At 47.0% G+C, this 18,160-nt stretch overlaps 1 long non-coding RNA gene across 1 annotated transcript; it reads left to right on the forward strand.

Moving 5' to 3' along the window:
* The first annotated feature begins 7,633 nt into the window (after positions 1-7,633).
* Positions 7,634-9,423, forward strand: LOC132451636 (uncharacterized). The gene is made up of 2 exons (XR_009524159.1): positions 7,634-8,523; positions 8,845-9,423. It is a non-coding gene; the product is annotated as an uncharacterized LOC132451636 (long non-coding RNA).
* Positions 9,424-18,160: the final 8,737 nt, after the last annotated feature.

The raw sequence follows: 18,160 nt of genomic DNA on the forward strand, positions 1-18,160 counted from the left end.
TTTGATTATGTTTAACGTTCCTCGGACTCGCACTACGTTTGGTGAAAGTGCTTTTAAATCTTTTGCCCCGTCATCATGGTGTAAGCTACAGGAACACCTTAAACTGGAATCCCTAATCACCCTGAACAATTACAAAAGCAGGATCAAGGTCTATTTAACCACAAACTGAACATTGACTTACTGCCAATTAGATTGATGCTTTGTGACTTTTTATTGTGTTTTGTGTCTTGTTTTTAGTGTGAAATTTTGTGTTTTTGTTGTTTTTAATGTGAAACTTTAAATGTTTGTATGCTGCCTTCTTGGCCAGGACTCTCTTGAAAAAGAGATTTTGAATCTCAATGAGAATATTCCTGGAAAAATAAAGGTTAATAAAAAATAAATAAAAAAAAAGGGCTGGGGGTTAGACTCTCCTGTAAGGCTCTCCTGTTGTAAAGGGTTAGGGGTTAGTCTCTCCTGTTGTAAAGGGTTAGGGGTTAGTCTCTCCTGTTGTAAAGGGTTAGGGGTTAAGCTCTCCTGTTGTAAAGGGTTAGGGGTTAGTCTCTCCTGTTGTAAAGGGTTAGGGGTTAGTCTCTCCTGTTGTAAAGGGTTAGGGGTTAGGCTCTCCTGTTGTAAAGGGTTAGGGGTTAAGCTCTCCTGTTGTAAAGGGTTAGGGGTTAGTCTCTCCTGTTGTAAAGGGTTAGGGGTTAGGCTCTCCTTAGTCTCTCCTGTTGTAAAGGGTTAGGGGTTAGGCTCTCCTGTTAGGCTCTCCTGTTGTAAAGGGTTAGGGGTTAGTCTCTCCTGTTGTAAAGGGTTAGGGGTTAGTCTCTCCTGTTGTAAAGGGTTAGGGGTTAAGCTCTCCTGTTATAAAGGGTTGGGGGTTAGTCTCTCCTGTTGTAAAGGGTTAGGGGTTAGGCTCTCCTGTTGTAAAGGGTTAGGGGTTAGTCTCTCCTGTTGTAAAGGGTTAGGGGTTAGGCTCTCCTGTTAGGCTCTCCTGTTGAATAGGGTTGGGGGTTAGTCTCTCCTCTTGTAAAGGGTTAGGCTCTCCTGTTGTAAAGGGTTAGGGGTTAGGCTCTCCTGTTGTAAAGGTTTAGGGGTTGGGCTCTCCTGTTAGGATATCCAGTTGTAAAGGGTTAGGGATTAGGCTCTCCTGTTGTAAAGGGTTGGGGGTTAGTCTCTCCTCTTGTAAAGGGTTAGGCTCTCCTGTTGTAAAGGGTTAGGGGTTAGGCTCTCCTGTTGTAAAGGTTTAGGGGTTGGGCTCTCCTGTTAGGATATCCAGTTGTAAAGGGTTAGGGATTAGGCTCTCCTGTTGTAAAGGGTTAGGGGTTAAACTCTCCTGTTGTAAAGGGTTAGGGGTTAGTCTCTCCTGTTGTAAAGGGTTAGGGGTTAGGCTCTCCTGTTAGGCTCTCCTGTTGTAATGGATTAGGGGTTAGGCTCTCCTGTTGTAAAGGGTTAGGGGTTAGTCTCTTCTGTTGTAAAGGGTTAGGGGTTAGTCTCTCCTGTTGTAAAGGGTTGGGGGTTAGTCTCTCCTCTTGTAAAGGGTTAGGCTCTCCTGTTGTAAAGGGTTAGGGGTTAGGCTCTCCTGTTGTAAAGGTTTAGGGGTTGGGCTCTCCTGTTAGGATATCCATTTGTAAAGGGTTAGGGATTAGGCTCTCCTGTTGTAAAGGGTTAGGGGTTAAGCTCTCCTGTTGTAAGGGGTTAGGGGTTAGTCTCTCCTGTTGTAAAGGGTTAGGGGTTAGGCTCTCCTGTTGTAAAGGGTTAGGGGTTAGGCTCTCCTGTTGTAAAGGGTTGGGGGTTAGTCTCTCCTGTTGTAAAGGGTTAGGGGTTAGGCTCTCCTGTTAGGCTCTCCTGTTGTAATGGATTAGGGGTTAGGCTCTCCTGTTGTAAAGGGTTAGGGGTTAGTCTCTTCTGTTGTAAAGGGTTAGGGGTTAGTCTCTCCTGTTGTAAAGGGTTGGGGGTTAGTCTCTCCTCTTGTAAAGGGTTAGGCTCTCCTGTTGTAAAGGGTTAGGGGTTAGGCTCTCCTGTTGTAAAGGTTTAGGGGTTGGGCTCTCCTGTTAGGATATCCATTTGTAAAGGGTTAGGGATTAGGCTCTCCTGTTGTAAAGGGTTAGGGGTTAAGCTCTCCTGTTGTAAGGGGTTAGGGGTTAGTCTCTCCTGTTGTAAAGGGTTAGGGGTTAGGCTCTCCTGTTGTAAAGGGTTAGGGGTTAGGCTCTCCTGTTGTAAAGGGTTGGGGGTTAGTCTCTCCTGTTGTAAAGGGTTAGCGGTTAAGCTCTCCTGTTGTAAAGGGTTAGGGGTTAGGCTCTCCTGTTGTAAAGGGTTAGGGGTTAGTCTCTCCTGTTGCAAAGGGTTAGGGGATAGGCTCTCCTGTTGTAAAGGGTTAGGGGTTAGGCTCTCCTGTTGTAAAGGGTTAGGGGTTAGTCTCTCCTGTTGTAAAGGGTTAGGGGTTAGGCTCTCCTGTTGTAAAGGGTTAGGGGTTAGGCTCTCCTGTTGTAAAGGGTTAGGGGTTAGGCTCTCCTGTTAGGCTCTCCTGTTGAATAGGGTTAGGGGTTAGGCCCTCCTGTGAGTCTCTGCTGTTGTAAAGGGTTAGGGGTTAGGCTCTCCTGTTGTAAAGGGTTAGGGGTTAGTCTCTCCTGTTGTAAAGGGTTAGGGGTTAGTCTCTCCTGTTGTAAAGGGTTAGGGGTTAGTCTCTCCTGTTGTAAAGGGTTAGGGGCTAAGCTCTCCTGTTGTAAAGGGTTAGGGGTTAGTCTCTCCTGTTGTAAAGGGTTAGGGGTTCGGCTCTCCTGTTGTAAAGGGTTAGGGGTTAGTCTCTCCTGTTGTAAAGGGTTAGGGGTTAGGCTCTCCTGTTAGGCTCTCCTGTTGAATAGGGTTAGGGGTTAGGCCCTCCTGTGAGTCTCTCCTGTTGTAAAGGGTTAGGGGTTAGGCTCTCCTGTTGTAAAGGGTTAGGGGTTAGTCTCTCCTGTTGTAAAGGGTTAGGGGTTAGTCTCTCCTGTTGTAAAGGGTTAGGGGTTAAGCTCTCCTGTTGTAAAGGGTTGGGGGTTAGTCTCTCCTGTTGTAAAGGGTTAGGGGTTAGGCTCTCCTGTTGTAAAGGGTTAGGGGTTAGGCTCTCCTGTTGTAAAGGGTTAGGGTTTAGGCTCTCCTGTTAGGCTCTCCTGTTGTAAAGGGTTAGGGATTAGGCTCTCCTGTTGTAAAGGGTTAGGGGTTAAGCTCTCCTGTTGTAAAGGGTTAGGGGTTAGGCTCTCCTGTTGTCAAGGTTTAGGGGTTGGGCTCTCCTGTTAGGCTCTCCTGTTGTAAAGGGTTAGGGATTAGGCTCTCCTGTTGTAAAGGGTTAGGGGTTAAGCTCTCCTGTTGTAAGGGGTTAGGGGTTAGTCTCTCCTGTTGTAAAGGGTTAGGGGTTAAGCTCTCCTGTTGTAAAGGGTTAGGGGGTAGTCTCTCCTGTTGTAAAGGGTTAGGGGTTAGGCTCTCCTGTTGTAAAGGGTCAGGGGTTAGTCTCTCCTGTTGTAAAGGGTTAGGGGTTAGGCTCTCCTGTTGTAAAGGGTCAGGGGTTAGTCTCTCCTGTTGTAAAGGGTTAGGGGTTAGTCTCTCCTGTTGTAAAGGGTTAGGGGTTAGTCTCTCCTGTTGTAAAGGGTCAGGGGTTAGGCTCTCCTGTTGTAAAGGTTTAGGGGTTAGGCTCTCCTGTTGTAAAGGGTTAGGGGTTAGTCTCTCCTGTTGTAAAGGGTTAGGGGTTAGTCTCTCCTGTTGTAAAGGGTTAGGGGTTAGTCTCTCCTGTTGTAAAGGTTTAGGGGTTAGGCTCTCCTGTTGTAAAGGGTTAGGGGTTAGTCTCTCCTGTTGTAAAGGGTTAGGGGTTAGGGTCTCCTGTTGTAAAGGGTTAGGGGTTCGTCTCTCCTGTTAGTCTCTACTGTTGTAAAGGGTTAGGGGTTAGTCTCTCCTGTTGTAAAGGGTTAGGGGTTAGTCTCTCCTGTTGTAAAGGTTTAGGTGTTAGGCTCTCCTGTTGTAAAGGGTTAGGGGTTAGTCTCTCCTGTTGTAAAGGGTTAGGGGTTAGGGTCTCCTGTTGTAAAGGGTTAGGGGTTCGTCTCTCCTGTTGTAAAGGGTTAGGGGTTAGTCTCTCCTGTTAGTCTCTCCTGTTGTAAAGGGTTAGGGGTTAGTCTCTCCTGTTGTAAAGGGTTAGGGGTTAGTCTCTCCTGTTGTAAAGGGTTAGGGGTTAGGCTCTCCTGTTGTAAAGGGTCAGGGGTTAGTCTCTCCTGTTGTAAAGGGTTAGGGGTTAGTCTCTCCTGTTGTAAAGGGTTAGGGGTTAGTCTCTCCTGTTGTAAAGGGTCAGGGGTTAGGCTCTCCTGTTGTAAAGGTTTAGGGGTTAGGCTCTCCTGTTGTAAAGGGTTAGGGGTTAGTCTCTCCTGTTGTAAAGGGTTAGGGGTTAGTCTCTCCTGTTGTAAAGGGTTAGGGGTTAGTCTCTCCTGTTGTAAAGGTTTAGGGGTTAGGCTCTCCTGTTGTAAAGGGTTAGGGGTTAGTCTCTCCTGTTGTAAAGGGTTAGGGGTTAGGGTCTCCTGTTGTAAAGGGTTAGGGGTTCGTCTCTCCTGTTAGTCTCTACTGTTGTAAAGGGTTAGGGGTTAGTCTCTCCTGTTGTAAAGGGTTAGGGGTTAGTCTCTCCTGTTGTAAAGGTTTAGGTGTTAGGCTCTCCTGTTGTAAAGGGTTAGGGGTTAGTCTCTCCTGTTGTAAAGGGTTAGGGGTTAGGGTCTCCTGTTGTAAAGGGTTAGGGGTTCGTCTCTCCTGTTGTAAAGGGTTAGGGGTTAGTCTCTCCTGTTAGTCTCTCCTGTTGTAAAGGGTTAGGGGTTAGTCTCTCCTGTTGTAAAGGGTTAGGGGTTAGTCTCTCCTGTTGTAAAGGGTTAGGGGTTAGGCTCTCCTGTTGTAAAGGGTTAGGGGTTCGTCTCTCCTGTTAGTCTCTCCTGTTGTAAAGGGTTAGGGGTTAGTCTCTCCTGTTGTAAAGGGTTAGGGGTTAGTCTCTCCTGTTAGTCTCTCCTGTTGTAAAGGGTTAGGCTCTCCTGTTAGGCTCTCCTGTTGTAAAGGGTTAGGGGTTAGTCTCTCCTGTTGTAAAGGGTTAGGGGTTAGGCTCTCCTTAGTCTCTCCTGTTGTAAAGGGTTAGGGGTTAGGCTCTCCTGTTAGGCTCTCCTGTTGTAAAGGGTTTGGGGTTAGGCTCTCCTGTTGTAATGGATTAGGGGTTAGGCTCTCCTGTTGTAAAGGGTTAGGGGTTAGGCTCTCCTGTTAGTCTCTCCTGTTGTAAAGGGTTAGGGGTTTGGCTCTCCTGTTAGGCTCTCCTGTTGTAAAGGGTCAGGGGTTAGGCTCTCCTGTTGTAAAGGGTTAGGGGTTAGTCTCTCCTGTTGTAAAGGGTTAGGGGTTAGGCTCTCCTGTTAGGCTCTCCTATTGTAAAGGGTTAGGGGTTAGTCTCTCCTGTTGTAAAGGGTTAGGGGTTAGTCTCTCCTGTTGTAAAGGGTTAGGGGTTAGTCTCTCCTGTTGTAAAGGGTTAGGGGTTAGTCTCTCCTGTTGTAAAGGGTTAGGGGTTAGTCTCTCCTGTTGTAAAGGGTTAGGGGTTAAGCTCTCCTGTTAGTCTCTCCTGTTGTAAAGGGTACTTATTGTTGTTGCACTTAGGATGGAGGTGCAATGAAAGGCTAATCAATGGTGAAAATCAACAGTTGCAATTTTACTGTTAACTGTATTCTTTCTGTGATAAGTGCTCTCTACCCTGCAATGTAATAGGTTTGTGTTTGCATTTGTCTGCTCTCTAACCAGGGGCCCTTTAATATGCATTCATGTTTTTGTTGTATTGCTTGTTTGTCTAAAAATGATTGACTGATGATCCTATTGACCCAAGGCCGAAGGGTCTTTTGTGGAAGTACAATTAAGGGGACACAGCAAATACAGTCGGATAACTCTGGTGGCAGCTCTGCTTTCTTAATAAAGGATCATTCCGTGGTGTAACCCCAGGGTTCACTGTCTGCCCTGTGGTCCGTGGTGTAACCCCAGGGTTCACTGTCTGCCTTGTGGTCAGAGGTCCGTGGTGTAACCCCAGGGTTCACTGTCTGCCCTGTGGGCTGTGGTGTAACCCCAGGGTTCACTGTCTGCCCTGTGGGCCGTGGTGTAACCCCAGGGTTCACTGTCTGCCTTGTGGTCAGAGGTCGGTGGTGTAACCCCAGGGTTCCCTGTCTGCCTTGTGGTCCGTGGTGTAACCCCAGGGTTCACTGTCTGCCCTGTGGTCCGGGGGCCGTGGTGTAACCCCAGGGTTCCCTGTCTGCCCTGTGGGCCGTGGTGTAACCCCAGGGTTCCCTGTCTGCCCTGTGGGCCGTGGTGTAACCCCACGGTTCACTGTCTGCCTTGTGGTCCGTGGTGTAACCCCAGGGTTCACTGTCTGCCCTGTGGGCCGTGGTGTAACCTTAGGGTTCACTGTCTGCCTTGTGGGCCGTGGTGTAACCCCAGGGTTCCCTGCCTGCCCTGTGGTCAGGGGGCCGTGGTGTAACCCCAGGGTTCACTGTCTGCCCTGTGGTCAGGGGGCCGTGGTGTAACCCCAGGGTTCACTGTCTGCCTTGTGGTCCGTGGTGTAACCCCAGGGTTCCCTGTCTGCCCTGTGGTCCGTGGTGTAACCCCAGGGTTTCCTGTCTGCCCTGTGGGCCGTGGTGTAACCCCAGGGTTCCCTGTCTGCCCTGTGGTCAGGGGGCCGTGGTGTAACCCCACGGCCCCCTGTCTGCCTCGGCTGTCAGGTGTTGAGGATCCAGTGGAGGCAGCCACAGCGCAGGGGTTTGTTCAGCCGCATCACATTTAATGAATGGTTAATAGTAAAATTTAAATTTATAATAGTCACATTTGGAATAGTTGCTAGTGACACAAGATTAACTACTGTTAATGAAAGAAAAAGACTCCAACTAAATAAACAATTGGATTCATAAAGGTAGTTGGACTTTAACCATCAGTGCTTTGGGCCAACACCAGTAAATCAATGTTTTATAAACACTATTGATCGTAGCTGTCGTAGTTCTAGTAGATGGATTAAAAACACCATCCTGCCAGAGAAGTTGCACTCACCTGAATTAACCATATTTTTCACCCCCCTTGACTCAACGCTCTCCCCTTCTCCTCCCACCCACAGGGCTGTGAACCAACCTGACCCGATACTGACAAGGTCCTGTGGCGCCCTCCGTCCCCCCGCTGCCTGGGTCTGACCACCACTCTGTTGCTGTTTCTCTCCTCTTGAAGTCCTCCCCCTCAGATCCACTCTACTCTACTGAAAGCTCGCCCTCCCTCTACGTTCGCCTCACCTGTTCTCTACCTTCTGTCAGACGATTCGCTCTACTATCCACCGAGGAATCCTCTGACACTATGCAATCCTCCCTCCCCCTCTTTGGACTCCCTCTGTCCCTTCCAATCCAGACCAGCGTGATTTCCCCCCCCCCCCGACGAAAGGGAAGAGATCAGACTGTTCTTATGTTCTATCTCTGTCACGCCTGCTGCTAAGGTTGAGGACCCAAAATAGGGCTGGGCGATAAACCGATTTTATCGATTAACTCAAGTGTGTAGTTTGTTTAAATGAAAATCGGTTTTCTCTTCAACATCCGCCAACGCTTCCCTCTCAGCTCCCGTAGTTCGGAATGAGCTCGCCCCCCCCCCCCCCCCCCCCCCGCACAGAGCGCGCGCATTTACCAAAGTGATGCACAAACAAACATGGCATCGAGTCGGGAAGATTATGTTCCTAAGAAAGGCACGGTGTCATCCGTTATTTGGAATTGGTTTGCGTTCGCGAGGTCAGATTTTGAGCAGACAACACCCCGCTGCAAAGTCTGTTCGAAGTCTGTTGCTAGCAAAGGCAGCAGTACGACAAATTTACTGCAGCACCTCAGGCAAAAACATCCCGCCGAATGGGAGAAATGTTGCGCGCAGCGGAATGAGGGAGACCGCGGCACCACAAGCAACACACGCACAGCTACTAAAATACAGACCACCGTCACACAAACCTTTGCCAACTGCATCCCATATGAGAAGAATTCGGCCCGCTGGAAAGCCATAACTGATGCGATCGCTATGTATATAGCAAAGGATATGGTCCCAATGTATACAGTGGAAAAGCCAGGTTTCATAAATATGCAAAAAGTTTTGGACCCCAAGTATGTGCTACCACGCCGAAAATTTTTCTCCGACGTTGCCTTGCCCCAACTATATAATAGCACGAGACAACGGATCGCAAAGGAGTTGGAAGAGGTGTCCTTTTTTTCTGCCACCACAGATTTATGGTCAAGTCGGACGATGCAACCATACATGAGTCTTACTGTGCACTTTATCACTAACGATTGGACTCTGCGAAGCATCTGCCTTCAAACGGCATACTTTCCAGAGGACCACACAGGTGAAATAATAGCCCAGGGGCTAAGAGATGCCCTAAATTCATGGAACCTTGCCAAGACCGACTCATTTGCATGACAACTGATAGCGGCAGCAACATGATCAAAGCTCTGAAGGACAATGCGTGGCCCAACCTCCAGTGCTTTGGACACAGATTGCACAATGCTATCGGTAAGTCTAAATAATGGCTTTGAATTTAGTGATATTTTTTCCATTCTCAAGACAATAAATGCATCCTGTAATTAATACATTATATCAAGCCAATATTTTGACCAAATGTGCATTTAAATCTTGAAGTTCGCTCTGTATGTATCTATCTATTTATCTAATAGTGTTATACATTCTTTGTGTGTGTGTGTGTGTGTGTGTGTGTGTGTGTGTGCCCTTTGTGCATGTGCATTCATATTTTGCAATAATTGTAGCAAGACAACAAGTTTGTGAATGTAGTGTTAACACTAAAATGTATTTGATTTATGTATTCATTTACTACAGAGAATGGTGTGAAGGACCCACGGATAGTTCGTGCTATCGGGGTATGCAAAAAGGCTGTCTCTGCCTTTTCTTACAGCTGGAAAAAAAGAAGAGACATGACTGAAGTACAGGCAGAGCTTGGTCTACCCACTCATCAGCTGATAACGGAGTCCCCGACCAGATGGGGTTCACGCCAAAGGATGATAGAGAGATTTCTCGAACAAGAGAAGGCTGTAGTCCGTGTCCTGGGTTCGGACAAGAAAAGTCGCCATCTTGTGCCCACTTGGCAAGATCTGGATGTGTTGGAGTCAACAAATAAAGCAGTAAAATCCCTCCAGGAATTCACTGATGCACTCTCCGGGGAGTCTTATGTCAGTGTTTCCTACATTAAACCAGTGCTCCATCTGTTCAAAACCAGTCTCCTACAGCCAGAGGAGGAAGACACAGAGCTCACGAAAACAATAAAAGGAAATATCATGCAGTACCTTGACGAGAAATACAGCGACCCTGTAAAAGATGAAATCTTGGACATGTGCTCACTGGTTGACCCAAGGTTCCGCACAACCTACATTGACCCAGACAATGTGGAACAGGTCAAAAGCAGAGCTCTTGCTGAGCTGATGTCTCCTGCCAACAACAGTACACCACAGCAGCCTTGCACAGCTGTACAGGTGCGCCAAGAAGATGCACAGCCTCCACCAAAGTAGAAGATGACTTTAGCAGCCTTCTTCAAAAATAATGCAGTGTCATCTCCCAACCAGTCAGAGGAAGAAAAGATAGAGACCGAGCTCAAATCCTACTTATTGACCCCTGACGTAGACCCAGACACCAATCCTCTTGAGTGGTGGAAGCGCCACCAACCAAATTTTCCTAGACTAAGTGTCCTGGCAAAAAAATACCTCTCAATCCCAGCAACAAGTGCGCCCTCAGAGAGGGTTTTCAGTGTCGGGGGGGCCATTGTTACATGCCACCGGGCATGTCTAAAGCCAGAGGTCGTAGACAGGCTAGGGTCAGAAAATCGATTTAAATCGGAAATCTGATTTTTGGTGAAGAAATCTGGGATTTTTTTTTTAGGCAATATCGCCCAGCCCTAACCCAAAATGCACGACACAAAGATTAGTTTCCAAACTACAGGTTTTACTCACGGAAACATAAAACACGAGGCACAAGGTGCATGCCAACAGAAACAATGATCGAGCAAGGAACTGAACCAAGGCAACGACTTAAATGCACATGATTAAAAGACACAGGTGGGCAAGGAACAAGGTAGCACATTGGACAAGACAACAATCAACCTCAAACTAATAACTTCACCCAGGTGGGCAGGGAACAAGGTAATGATGAGGACGGTAGGCGGGACTCAGATGAGGGGCGGAGACACAGAATCACAAGACAAGAGAAACCAAACTGAAGCACATGGAAGACTACAAACAAACACAGGAAGTTCAAGCCCAGGAGATACCATTGGAAAAACCAACATAAAAGTCCAACACATGAAACACAAACCCAGAACCCTAACAGTAATCCAGAACCCTGACAATCTCACTATCTTCACCTTCTCTCAGATTTCACCTCCTCCCCTACCCTTCCTCCCTCCCTCACTGCTGATGACTCCGTTACCTACTTTACCCAGAAGGTGAAGGACCTTAGCTCCTCTTTTACCCCTGCCACCACCCTCCCTCCGCCCCCCCCCACCTCTGTCTTTACCCACTTTATCCCTCCCTCCTCCGAAGGGGTCAATAGAATAGTTACGTCCAACCTCGCCACCACCTGCCCCCTTGACCCTACCCCTTCCTCACTGCTCCAGGCCGTCTCGAGGGACATCCTAGCAATTCCCTCCTCCCTTATCAACTCGTCCCTCACTCCAGGCATTGTTCCAGCGTCTTTCCAGTCTGCCACAATAAAGCCTCTCAAGAAGCCGACCCTTGACACCACCGACAACCAGAAGTTCAGCAGCGCTCGACACCGTGAACCACCAGATCCTTCTCACCACTTTCGCCGAACATGGCATTGCTGAATTTGCACTATGCTGGTTCACATCCGAATTGCACCTATCAGGTAACATGGAATGGCTCCTTGTCCAAACCCTGCACGCTTTAACACGGCTTCTCATCTCCCTCTATATCACATCTCTGGGCTCTGTAATTACATCATACGACTTTTCCTATCACTGCTACATTGACAACCCTCAGCTGTTCCACTCTTTCCCCTGCTCTGATGAAACCCTGAATGCAAAATGCATATCAGAATGTCTAGCAGACGTCAACACTCAACTGACAACTGCCCATCAAATGAGGCTTAACCTCAACAAGACTGAGCTCCTCCTAATGCCAGGGAAAGATTGCCCACATATGGACATACTGGTCACTGTCGAGAACATCACTGTATCTCCTTGTCCACCTGCTAGAAACCTCGGTGAGGTACTGGACAATCAGTTATACTGCACCGCAAACATCACCACGGTTGCCTGATCCTGCATATTTGCCCTCTTCAACATCTGCAGGACCTGGCCCTTCCTCACAAGGGTCAGCGTATCCACACACGTATGGTCAGACCACACACGCCTGCGCGAGCGCTCTGATGAACCTCAGCTGGACGTCTGGTACCGCCATCGTAATAGCAGACAAAGGTCGATCAGCGAAGACACAACTCTTCTCTCTTTTGGCACCGTAGTGGTGGAACGAGCTCCCTGCCAACGTCATCACCGCAGAGTCGCTCACCAGCTTCCGCAAAAGACTCAAAACTCACCTGTTAGAGTTCACCTAGACTCTGCATAGTCATCCAGTCCCCCCCTCCCACTATTGTATGTTGTACGTCCTCGCACTTAATGTATGCACTTAATGTACGTTGTATTATTCATAGTACTTAAAATGTGTAGCATCTGCAGTAGCTAGCTATCACTGCTGTGTATGTGAAATGGGTTAGCCTAGCGATTGTTACTACTAGGTTCTATGAACATCCTTACTATACCGACAGAGATATATTGTTGTTTCACTTCTTATGAAAAATTGTAAGTCTCTTTCGATAAAAGCGTCTGCTAAATGCCCTAAATGTAAATGTTAATTTAATGCTCCAAAGGGTCGATGAGGATGAGGAGATCCGCCCTGACCCAAATTTATAGAACTCAAGAAACAAAGAAAAGGGAACCCTAGCAGAAAGACTTTGGCCTCTACAGATCAGGGCCCGGTTTCCCGATTCCCGGTTTCCGCGCTACAAAAACTCCTACATTTAGACTTATCAAAGCTATTTACCTCTACAGGCGTGGTTCCCGAACGGTCTCTTAGGAGTTTTCTTAAGAAACACTCTTTACGTTGTTCGTAAACGGCGCTGTCCAGAAAGAATGTGCTGACATCGATTTTCCATTTCATGCGCAGGTACATGACAAAAAAATCAAAATCCTTCTTGTAGGCCTAAACATTTAGTTAACCATGGGCAAACATAGCATGGCCTACACTGATTTAAAAAATATATAGAAAAATAGACAATTTGAAATGAAAACTAAATTTGTAATCGTTTATTTCGCTTATTAAATAATACTGTTGTATGCTGAGACTGCTTTGCTTTTTGTTACCTGTAGTGGTCTGTGTGCGGGGTTTTGCTAAATGTCAAGGGAAAAAAGTATTTTGACCCCTTATTACATTCACTTGTTCCTTATAATGGTTTATTCATTACCTAGTATAATTTCCTTAATTTAGAAGACAGTTTGGTTCATTTTTGATTTATAAAATGAATACAATATTTTTTTGAAGTTGCGTGTTTTTGAAATTATTGGAAGCGAGTGGAGCTGACCTCGCCTTGCTGTACTCACGGCCAAACAAAGAACAGCCGAGACAACATCCTTATTAAAATAAGTTGTTTCATTTGGCCTCAATTGGCTACGGATGCGAACTGTTTCCCGAAACCTTCTTAAAGCCTTCTTAACGCTACATCATTCGTAACCTCTTCTTTAAGTTCTTCACTTGTTTCCCGAAACGTTCTTTGCTACGAATCTCTTTGGTACGTCGTTTGTTGATAAGGTTGGTCTGAAGCGCTCACAGAACCTGGTCAGCTCTACCGTAGTGATGGTTCAGCTCCAGACGCTAGCCTGGTTAGGTGGGTCTGAAGCGCTCACAGAACCTGGTCAGCTGTACCGTAGTGATGGTTCAGCTCCAGACTCTAGCCTGGTTAGGTGGGTCTGAACCTGGTCAGCTCTACCGTAGTGATGGTTCAGCTCCAGAAGCTAGCCGCCGCCGCTGTACCTTTAGAGTCCCCGTAGTGCACGGAGCGGCCACATTGACGTGTTGTGTTTCACCAATGGTTTTACGTCATTCATGAAGAAAATAATTGCTGGAAACAAAATATTATGTGCATGCATTTCAAGGCTAAGCTTTAGCGGCCTATTCAACATCAAAAGTAGCCCAGGTATATTATCATGTCATTTAATTAGCCCATTTAGGCCTAGTCAATGTCAAGGCATGCACAATTCTGCAAGCAATTTGTGAAATTTTGCAAATTGACGAACAATTAGGCTCTGAGTGGCTAAGATTTCATAAATGGACGCCGGTGACGGTTGTGAACGGTGGCAAAACTATGGCAGCGAAACAACGCATCCTTGTGCTGAATCAACGACGTCGCCGTCCTCGGAGTCGTTTAGTTCAAGTAAATCATTCAATAAGGCTAAACTTTAGCCATATTGATATCGTAACAGACCCGGCTATATTGCAAAAGCTTTGCCTATTATAGCAACAAACACGGCAATTGCTTCATTTGATTGGGCCTACGCTTGCAAGACCAACGTGTCAGAACTTGTCACTGACTCCTGGGAGCGCTGCGCTCTTCCGCAGTAGGGAGCATGATATAAGTTGTGGGGGATGGCCTTGGGCTGAGTAAGGCTTCTGTGTGGAGATTAGGGCTGGCCCGAATGTCATTTTTCAGGCTTCGAATACTCGTTGGTTTTTCCGAGCGAATATTCGAATACTCGTTCCAGAAAAAAACACAATCAAAAACAACATTAATAATCCCTATATACTCCCTGGAACCGATTTTGACAGTATCTGCATATTTTGTTGAAGATTTAATAGCTTTTGGACGTTAATTAGTAGGCCTAAGTAGGTTGAAGTTCCTTAGTTTTTCCCTGTGAAAGCGAACAGCTGTTGCTCCGTTTCCAAATCAGCTGTTCTCTGCCATCTCAGCCCTTACGGGAGCTTTTCAATTCATCCTGGAACGTGCATCTTTTCAGGGAATTTGTACAATAAATCCATAACAAATACCGAATATTGATTTTCTTATGTGTCCATATTATATTCATTATATTGACCGGGTATTCCCAAGACGCTCACGCTATGCAGCAAGCCAGTCACAGTTGATTGGCGCGGCGCTGTACAGCGAACGTAAACAAACAACTAAGCTAAGGTTTTAAGTATTACTTTTCCTCCAGAGATTCCGCTAATGTTGTGTTATAAAGTAAAGGGGAACAAGATATCTATTCTTCCTCCACCTCTCTCACTTCTCTGCTTGGTGTCGCTGACGCTTATAGTTTGCCTCCCTCGCTCTGGTAACGTCACGTACGTGAAAAAAAACTAAACGAAGCTCCGAATACTGATTTAAGCTTGGAATACTAATTTTCCGAACGAGTATTCGAATATTCGAATAATTCGGGCCAGCCCTAGTGGAGATGTGTCCATGTGGTCACAATGCCCTTTTCCGCCACGCCAGGGATTTCAGGTGGTGGTGGACGACAGAGGGCTCATCCTCGACCCGGTGGAGAGGTGGCCTGGCAGCACCGTGGTAGCTTTGACTGGGTGGGTGGGTTTGGCCAGAGTGTAATCCTTGGGGACAGTGGCTCCCCCCCCCGAACCTACCTTATGACCCTTGTTACCATTCCGCGAAACATTCTAATGCCGCGCATATACAAACCCGCCTAATTGTTGAGCGGACAATTGGTAGACCTGGTAGACCCGCCCATTCTGCCGGCGATTTGAGTTTGCCCTGCAGAAGGGTCTTGAGAAGAGCAATACATTTCTTTCCAGTTTCTATACGTTTTTGCGGGAGACAATCACCAAGTTGGCTTTTCCCCCTGGCGTGCTATTGGCGGGTTTAACACAATGTCGACAGGGAAGCGACGGCAAGCAGCCAACTGCGTACAGTCATTTGAACTTGGCCCATTGATCACGCCTCTTGTGCTGAAGAAAATGACAGTGCATGAAGCGCAGTAATGGTGGTGACCGCCATGCTCCACAACATGGCAGTTCGAGGAGGACGATGAGGAAGGGGAAGAAGAGGGAGAAGAGGAAATTTGTATCCCGAGGCCTCCCCGGCCGCACTAGGCGCTGCGGGGGTTGCTGCAAGCCATTTAAGGATTGCAAATGTTTTTGTTTTGGGTTGCTCTCATAGTAGATGTTAACCAATGGCACACTAGACTGAAATACATCAGTAATTTATTGAGTTTGCTGGTCACTCAGCTCTGATTGCAAAGCAGTTAGACACTATTATAAAAACATACGGTATGCTACAACATTTTGTCCAAGTAGCCTAGGTGTTTTAGCCTAGCAGGATAGACATGCAGGATGGCAGGATAGGCCAAGTTGCTTAATTGTTCATTCCAAGTTTGCATCCGTAGCCAATCGAGGCCAAATGAAGCAGCATGTTTGAATTCAGGATGTTGTCATGGCTGCTCTTTGATTGGGCCCTGGGTACAGTACGGAGAGGTCAGCTGCTCTTTGATTGGGCACTGGGTACAGTAAGGAGAGGTCAGCTGCTCTTTGATTGGGCGGTGGGTACAGTACGGAGAGGTCAGCTGCTCTTTGATTGGGCGGTGGGTACAGTACGGAGAGGTCAGCTGCTCTTTGATTGGGAGATGGGTACAGTACGGAGAGGTCAGCTGCTCTTTGATTGGGCGGTGGGTACAGTAAGGAGAGGTCAGCTGCTCTTTGATTGGGCGGTGGGTACAGTAAGGAGAGGTCAGCTGCTCTTTGATTGGGAGGTGGGTACAGTAAGGAGAGGTCAGCTGCTCTTTGATTGGGCCCTGGGTACAGCAAGGAGAGGTCAGCTGCTCTTTGATTGGGCCCTGGGTACAGCAAGGAGAGGTCAGCTCCAATCGCTTCTAATAATTTCCAAAATTCCCAACTTAAAAAAATATTGTATTTATTTTACAAACCAGAAGGAACAAAACTGTCTTCTAAATGAAGGAAACTATACTGGGAAACGAATAAACCATAATAAGAAACGTGTGAGCGTAACAAGCGGTCAAAATACTTTTTCCAACCACCGCCTCTGTCCCTTGACATTTAGCGTGCACCTGACGGACACACGCTGGCCGAGCGGTGCACACACGGACCCTACAGGTAACAACAGAACCCTACAGGTAACAACAGACCCCTACAGGTAACAACAGACCCTACAGGTAACAACAGTCCCCTACAGGTAACAACAGACCCTACAGGTAACAACAGACCCCTACAGGTAACAACAGACCCTACAGGTAACAACAGACCCCTACAGGTAACAACAGACCCTACAGGTAACAACAGACCCTACAGGTAACGACAGACCCCTACAGGTAACAACAAGACACCTACAGGTAACAACAAGACACCTACAGGTAACAACAAGACCCTACAGGTAACAACAGACCCCTACAGGTAACAAGAAGAGACCCCTACAGGTAACAACAGACCCCTACAGGTAACAACAGACCCCTACAGGTAACAACAGACCCCTACTGGTAACAACAGACCCTACAGGTAACAACAGACCCCTACGGGTAACAACAGACCCCTACGGGTAACAACAGACCCCTACAGGTAACAACAGACCCCTACAGGTAACAACAGACCCCTACAGGTAACAACAGACCCCTACAGGTAACAACAGACCCCTACTGGTAACAACAGACCCTACAGGTAACAACAGACCCCTACGGGTAACAACAGACCCCTACGGGTAACAACAGACCCCTACAGGTAACAACAGACCCCTACAGGTAACAACAGACCCTACAGGTAACAACAGACCCCTACAGGTAACAACAGACCCTACAGGTAACAACAGACCCCTACAGGTAACAACAGACCCTACAGGTAACAACAGACCCTACAGGTAACGACAGACCCCTACAGGTAACAACAAGACACCTACAGGTAACAACAAGACACCTACAGGTAACAACAAGACCCTACAGGTAACAACAGACCCCTACAGGTAACAAGAAGAGACCCCTACAGGTAACAACAGACCCCTACAGGTAACAACAGACCCCTACAGGTAACAACAGACCCCTACTGGTAACAACAGACCCTACAGGTAACAACAGACCCCTACGGGTAACAACAGACCCCTACGGGTAACAACAGACCCCTACAGGTAACAACAGACCCCTACAGGTAACAACAGACCCCTACAGGTAACAACAGACCCCTACAGGTAACAACAGACCCCTACTGGTAACAACAGACCCTACAGGTAACAACAGACCCCTACGGGTAACAACAGACCCCTACGGGTAACAACAGACCCCTACAGGTAACAACAGACCCCTACAGGTAACAACAGACCCCTACAGGTAACAACAGACCCCTACAGGTAACAACAAGACCCCTACAGGTAACAACAGACCCCTACAGGTAACAACAGACCCCTACAGGTAACAACAGACCCCTACAGGTAACAACAGACCCCTACAGGTCTGTTGTTGTGGTAACAACAGACCCTACAGGTAACAACAGACCCCTACAGGTAACAACAGACCCCTACAGGTAACAACAAGACCCCTACAGGTAACAACAGACCCCTACAAGTAACAACAGACCCCTACAGGTAACAAAAAGCAAAGGAGTCTCAGCATGAACACTAAATAAACTAAATAAAGCTGAATAAACTATTCAAAATGTACCTTTCATTTCAAAATGTCTATTTTCATTTCATTTCATTTAATGCTATATTTATTATACAGGAAAGTATTAAAAGTAACAAAGTTACAATATAAAACGGGCCTGTCTCAGTAAAATAGCTGATTTTCAGCAGGTTCCTGTTCTGCAGCACATACAGCATGTAACAAGGACAAGGCACCTCGCACGTCACATTTACATACAACCAGGGCTGTAGTGGTCAAATTAGAGGTGGGTAAACTATGAATTTTTTGATCAGACCGACCTCGACACAACGCAACGCAAAGTGTAGCCTGGCTATATTCCATTATGTTATCAATTAAAGTCATATTAAATCAATCAATGACAGTCAATGAATGTGTTTGTAGTTTATTCAAGTTATTCAAATTTCAACAGTAAAGAAAAGTATGTGTAGATTAAGAACTATATCTATGGCATGTGTTTATGTGTGTGTATTAGAATGCATGCTTTTC

The sequence above is a fragment of the Gadus macrocephalus genome, chromosome 22 (assembly GCF_031168955.1).
Source record: "Gadus macrocephalus chromosome 22, ASM3116895v1".
Taxonomy (NCBI): domain Eukaryota; kingdom Metazoa; phylum Chordata; class Actinopteri; order Gadiformes; family Gadidae; genus Gadus; species Gadus macrocephalus.